Below are 6,831 nucleotides of genomic sequence, written 5' to 3' on the forward strand. Positions count from 1 at the left end.
ATTGCAGGAATCGGCTGCTGGGCTGGCGGCGGCGAAGCTCTGCCCTCCCCGGGGAAGGGAGGCACGGATCGCTGTCCCACGGCAGCTGGGAGATGGGATCCTGGTCTGATGCTGGAGGCATCACCACCCCTCGCCCTGGACGTATGGATCTGCAGCATCCTCGGGGACAAGGACCATCCTCCTGCCCGCCGCAGCCGGGCGACACAGCCAGGAGACGACGCGTTCCCGTGCCTGTGCCAGGCTGCTGGCTGCTCTGTTGGTAGATAGAAAACTTCCCTTTCCCAAGCTGTCAATCTAGCACTTGTTTTTTCCCCCGAGGCGGTGGCAGGAAACACCATCTGATTTGTTCCCGGGGACACGCGGCTCCTTTCAGGCGCACGGGAAGGCAACGGTTGCAGTGACAGCTCGGTACCCTGCAAACCTGGTGTTCTATGGCAACACAACAAATATCCCGCTGTTACAGAAACCGGGGAATCGCGGGAAGGTCAGGGACTCGCCTGACACGGCACGGAACCTCGTCTCCCTGGCACGTACATCGCTTTGCAATTACATGGATGCAGGCAGGCACTGGAGAGGCACGAACGTCGCACCGCCCGTGGGACCGGGTTAACCTCAGGTCCTTTGCAGAGATGTGCAAAGTCACTGCTGGGATGGAAAGTCATGGCGAGATGTGCTTGTGCGCATCGCTCCATCCCTTTGCCGGGAACATCCCTGTAATGGGAAATCCGAGCTGCTGCAACACGGATGATACATCTGGGACCCTGAAAGTCAGCGATGCCAGAAACGCAGCCGCGAGGGAACTGGAGCAGGATCCCAGGGCACGGCAGGGCAGGCTTCGTGGCTCTGTGCAGCCTTCGGTGGAAACAAAGCTTTTCTAAGGGAAAATGCTTGGAAAGCTGCTTTTAAGGCACAATTTTTGTTTTAAGTAATTTCTTCCCGTCTTGGAGGATGGGGTGACACAAGGCTCTCTGCACACACAGCCCCAGCACTTCTGCACAATTCCCTAAATGCCCCAATGTGTCCCGGGCGGTGCATCACCCCCACCGCCCGGCAGATGCTGCAGGAGCAAAAGGTCGTTAACGCTGCTGGCGGGAGCTAGGCTGAACGATGGCACAGTGAGGATGGTGCTGGATGAGTTCTCCCCAGGGGATCTGAAGGAGGGAGCCCCAAGAGGACTATCCAGAGCAGGACAGCACAGAAACCCAAGGTCCAGCAGAGCCCAGGACCAAAGCTCCGTACCCATAGCAGCAAAAGGGCCAGAGGCACAAACGGGCGATGCAGGGGGACCAGCAAGGGCAGGTTTCATGCTGTGACAGTGGCTGCACGTAGTTCTAGGCAGTGGCTGTTTCCTCCCAATCCTTTTCCTGCTGGTCCAGCCGTGGCACCACAAACCAAGCCCCTTCCCTGAGCACCTCAGTGCCCCCAGTGCTCCCAGTTTGTTTTCCCCCTTGGGTAATGCAGCCTTCACAACCCAGCCAGCAACACCTCTCCTCCTGGGGGGCACCCCACCTCACCCACCTCCTCACAGACCCCGCTGGGTCCCACCTGCCCCATTTCAGCTGGAGAGAACCGACTGTCGACACCGCCTGCACATCACGGGCGTTTCGGTTCCTAGTGCGAGCCTCCAGAGCCCATCCCTTTGGGGCTCAGGCTGCTTCCCGCTCCCCTGCAAGGGCTGGCGAGGGGGTGGTGGAGGTAAGGACGGCGAAGAGCTTCTTGAGCTTCATCTCCATGCTCCTGCCAGATTCTGTCTTCTGCTTGTTGGCGCTGAATGCAAGAAGGGGTGTAAATTTGGCTGCTACAAACGCCCCTGCCCTGCCCCGCGCTGCCCTGCCCTGCCCGGCATTGCACGGTGCCAGCAGCAGTGCCGGATGCTGCCCTACCTGCACAGCCCACGCCGTGCCCCGGATCGGAGCAGAACCGCCCCAGGGACCAATCCTGCCCGGTGTTCACCTGCATGCTGCAACATCTTGTGCGAATGGAGCCTTGAACCGGCTCCAAATTCCTTGTCATATCAACTCAAATTTTGGCAGCGGCTCAAGCCCCATCTTATCTCGAGCAGAGCTCCTTGGCAGCAGGCACCTCCCTGTTGTGTAATTTAATGATGTTATGGCTGGCTTGCAAACAGTAAAACAGAAAGGCCGTGACGTTATCTTAATAGGATTTCGCTCGCTGAACTCCAAATGTCACCGGCACCGCTCCCTGGCGTCGCACGGGGGATGCAAACCACCCCAGCACCAGCAGCTCCTGCTGCCTGCAAACCACATAAATCACAGCTCCAGGTCCAGGGCATTTATCTCCTGCAACCCCCGCACACCCAGCTAGCTGGCTGCTAACCTGCGCTGAAAGCGGGTTTTTCCGCAGCAGCAGCGTGGCCAGTGCATTTGTTTCCTTTCTCCACCAAACCTCAGTTGTTGATACACCGGATCGCTGGCGCATCTGACTGAGAGCATCCGCCTGCTAATTGCTCGCATCTCCCCCTCTCCCGGTGCCCTATTTTAACGCACGTTTCAGCTGCTTTAATGCATCCGAGCGACTTTACCAGCCAGGCGCGGCGTGCCCCCGAAGGCTGCCGCGTGACAGCTTTCTGCTCTCAAACCCTCTCGGTGAGTCGAGCTGGGCACACCAGATAAGATTTCATTCTCCACGCATGAAAAGAAAAGGTTGTAATAAACCCTTTGAAGGACTAAATCCTGGCGATTATAAAATGCATCTTTTCCCCGCTGCCATTTTACCTCTTTCTGAGGAGGAAGCCAGGAGGGTTTGTAAACAGCCGGAATCCCCGCTTGGCAGGCAGCCCCAGGATTTGGTCAAAGTGCCCGTTTGTTTCCTTGGGGTCTCTGCTACCAGCTGCCCCGCGCTCCGCCGGGAACCGCGGGAGAGGAGCCTGGAATGGGCTTTAACGGGATGAGGGGCTTTTATGGAGGTAGGGCAGAGCGGCGCGCCTCTCGCTGGGAAGGATCCTACACAGAAACATGTGGGATACACCAGGGTGAAAGCAGGAGGTGAAGCTTGTCAGGGGAGGGAATAACTTGCTATTGGGCTGTAGGATCGGGAGGAAGGTGGACAAGCTTTTAGGAAAAAAAAACCAAACACCCTCAGGTTGCAAACAGTAGGTTTCAGGAGGACACATTTAACTTCTACCAGACCCTTCCTGTCCCCCAAAAAATAATCACCTGTGCTTCTTCCCTGGGTGAGTACCAAAGGCTCAGAGGCTGTGCATCAGAGCATCCTCCCCAGGAGGGACCCCAAAAGGCACCTGCAGCCCCACGTCCCAGCAGCACGAGGCAGCGCATCCGCAGACGAGTGGTTTCCAGGGACGGGGGGAAGCGGAACGGGGAGGGGGGCATTGCCAGGGCCTGCAGATCTCCGTCATTTGCCTTTTACTCTTCTATCCCTGGGTCCCCACTCCCTCTTCTACCTCCTACCCAGCTGCAGCCTGCTTCCTGACCCCTTTGCAGTCCTTGCTCCATGAAGAACCAGTTTCCCGCAGCCAGCCCGTCTCCCACAGCTCCCAGCACCCCGAGCATCCCAGCTTCCATCCCCACCACCGCTGCCAGGGCAGGAGAGAACAGCCCGGGGCAGGGGAGGACATGCACCAGGACATGCACCGTCACTGATACAACCAAGAAAAGCAAAAGCATTTCCAGCTGTGGGGAGGAAGGAAACGTTTCCGCAGCCTTGCCTCCTCTGCCCCAGCCCTGCTGCACTGCCCAGCCTGGGAGCGCTTGGCACATCTCCCCTGCCCTGTAAATAAGTGATCACTGTGATCAAAATAATTAAGCAACCGAGCCTTTGAAGTGACTAATAGAAGACAATCATTTATAGGGGTGAGGTTTATGGAAGTGATGGAGCCCTTCTAGCAGTTCACGCAGAGTAGGAACTTTTTTCTGGGTGGGTTTTTTTTTGGTTTTTTTGTTTTTTTTTTTTTTACATCAGAGCATGGAAAAGAAGATAACGTGGGTCGAGCTGTGGAGCACGGATGTGGTGGGAACAAGAGAGATGAGGACAAGCTCACCTGCCTCCTGAAAGGAAGCTGGAGACTAATAACCCTCTTGACGGTGCCTTTTAATCACTGTCTCCCAGGGCCGTATTGGAATGGATGTCCTGGAGGTGTGGGGCTTGCTCCAGCATCACCAAATTCCCAGGCAACCTGAACTCTCATCCACACTCATCATTAACAATTCCCCGCTAGGTTGTGTGTTTTTGTAAGAGCACTATCGTTCCTCTGAGCCCCGTGTCCTGCAGCATCCCGCAGAAGGCAAGCAGGAGGCAATTTAGGCACAGAACAATTTTCCTCCTGCTGGGAAAAAAAAAAAAAAAAGAGGCAGATTTCTGCTCCTCAGGGACACAGCACAGAGAAAACCCCCCCCAAAAAAAAAAATTTAAAAAACCCAAACCACAAAGCCCCAACGAAAAAACCCCAAGCCCAGACTGTAAACTACGAGGCCACATTTCACATCTGTTTTTACAACGTTAACTTTTATAAAAGGGCTGGGAATAACACAATCCATTTACTTTTCATTTTGGAGGGTTATAAATTTAAAAGCAACGCTGCTGCACAGCGATGCTGGAACACTGAGACTTATTTCCAAAAAGCCCAACCCTCTACTTACAGCAAATGTTGCTCTGCTGAAAACAAAAGTGATCATCTATATTTTTAGGCAATACTGATTTTGAAGAGTTACCAGACTGATCAACTCCAGATGATCCCAAAAGAACCCCAGAAAACAACCCGAGTTTGGGAAAGGTCAGTCCTCCCCGCATTTGTTCCACGGGGCCAAACCCTCTCGATCTATATGAACCCCACAAATTAGCCGTGTAGCACGATTCCAGGAACGCCAGCAGCTCTCCACGCCGCTGCTCTCATCCCTCTCATCTGCAGGTTCCAGCAGACAATAAACGAGGCGAGATGTCAGCACATCTCCCCGCTGCCCCGGCTCTCGTTGTTAGCGGGAGGCCCCCGCCGTGCCCCCGCGACGCCCGCTCCCATCCTGCGCCGGGGGCAGGCGCAGCACCAGGGAAGGGTCCCATCAGCGGCACACCTTCGGTTCGTTCTCCATGAGCCTCACTTAACAGCTGCGGTCGGCGAGGCCGTGATGTGCTGTGACTGCAGACCAGCACGCTGCCCCACAGCCTCTAATTGCTTCCTTGTGCCGAGCCGCAGCCTCCTCCCTTCGGCTGGAAGCGCTCCGGGGCTGAGACTGTCCCTTCTGCTCTCTGCTTCTGCAGCTCCACCGCCGCATCCAGGGCTCCTCGGCAAACACCTCCAAGGCGTGCTACAGCAGCAGCAGACTCCGTGGGACGCAGCAGGCTGCAAACACGTGGGTTGAACCCACAGCTCAGAAGGACTTGGGTGCGAAGGTGCAAAAATCAAGTGGAAACAAGCACCAGTAACGGTGTTGGCATGAGGCTCGCTTTCATCCAGTGCCTCCCAACACCAAGCAGGAACATCCCAGCCTCCCAGGCTCTCCCGGCACAGGCGAGGATACAGCAAAGGGCTGAAGAGCAAAACAGCCGCGACGGGAGCAGGAAGGAACCCAGCCCCTGTCCCTCAGCCTGCTGAGGGGGACAAGGACACGCGCCCCAAGTGTTCCTCCCCCTCCAAGGGGGACTGAAAGCATCAGATGGTAATAAAGAGATGAACAGAGACCCTGAGGGTGCTGTGACAAAGGCTAGCTCAAAGGAAACCCCTGTGGAAAGAAGGTTTTTCTTGAGAGATGGATTCAACTTGAGTGAGCGAGGAAACAGGCGGCTGGGATCGAGGCTGCTTCCGTCAGAAGAAAAGTTTTCAGCTGGGGAACAAGGGGACATGATGCGAACACCATCTCTGCCTCAGCTATAACCACCAGGAAGACAGAAAACACAGCTAGGGTCACAAATCAAAAAAAAGAGAAATCAGAGGACAGACAGAAAGAAGGAAGGAGATACAAATCCATGTGAGAATGCAACTACCGAGCGAGCTGACCAAGGGACCGGGTGGGATCCATGAGAAGCAGCTCAGACGTTCACACAGAATGAAAGCAGCCTGGGCAACAAAGTGGAGAAACTCGAATGACTTGGGCAGGACACAAACCAGGACACTGAGGAGATGAGAGGGACACGGTGAGACAGAAACCGTCACTGGAGTATACGCCTCTGCAGTGTCCAGCGCTGCGGGGCTCCGCAAGGAGCTTTGGAAGCAGAGCAGACAAACGGAAAATGGGAAAAAATGCAGCGAGAGTTTACCAAAGGTGGATTGTGCCAGAAAACCTGAGGACTGGTGTTCCAGACAGAAGCAAAGCACCAGATCTAACCCAGGCTGCCTTCGACAACAGAATCCCCACGCTGATGGGAGAGGTCACGGGGTTGAGGGCGAGATTCGGGATGTGGGCAAAGACCCAGGTGGAGGAGACGGAGCCCAGAGCACCCCGTGAGCCCCTCTGGCAGCCTCGCCAGCCAGCCTCTGGCTCTGCACAGCTCAACTGGAATTTCACCCCAAGTCCCACGTAAGAGCTCAACCCTGACTGAGCGCCTCGCTGTCCCGACGAAGGCATCCTACGAGGCCTCTGAGCAACCTGGGCTGGGGGGAGGTGTCCCTGCCCATGGCAGGGGGTGGGACTGGATGGGCTTTAAGGTTCCTTCCAGCCCATACCATCCCATGATTTTATGATTCTATGATGGGATGCAGCAGGGACAAGAAAACAGATGAAAAATTGTACCATTGGAAGGAGAGGTGTTCTGGAAGTGTGGGAGCACTGAAGACAAGGAATGAACTGTTTTGGGCTGAGGTCTGGTCAGGACAGGACAGGACCAGATCAGGGCGCCTGCCTGGGTCAGCCAGAGGCAGGG

This window comes from Pterocles gutturalis, unplaced genomic scaffold (genome assembly GCF_000699245.1).
Source record: "Pterocles gutturalis isolate BGI_N339 unplaced genomic scaffold, ASM69924v1 scaffold2877, whole genome shotgun sequence".
Taxonomy (NCBI): Eukaryota; Metazoa; Chordata; class Aves; order Pterocliformes; family Pteroclidae; genus Pterocles; species Pterocles gutturalis.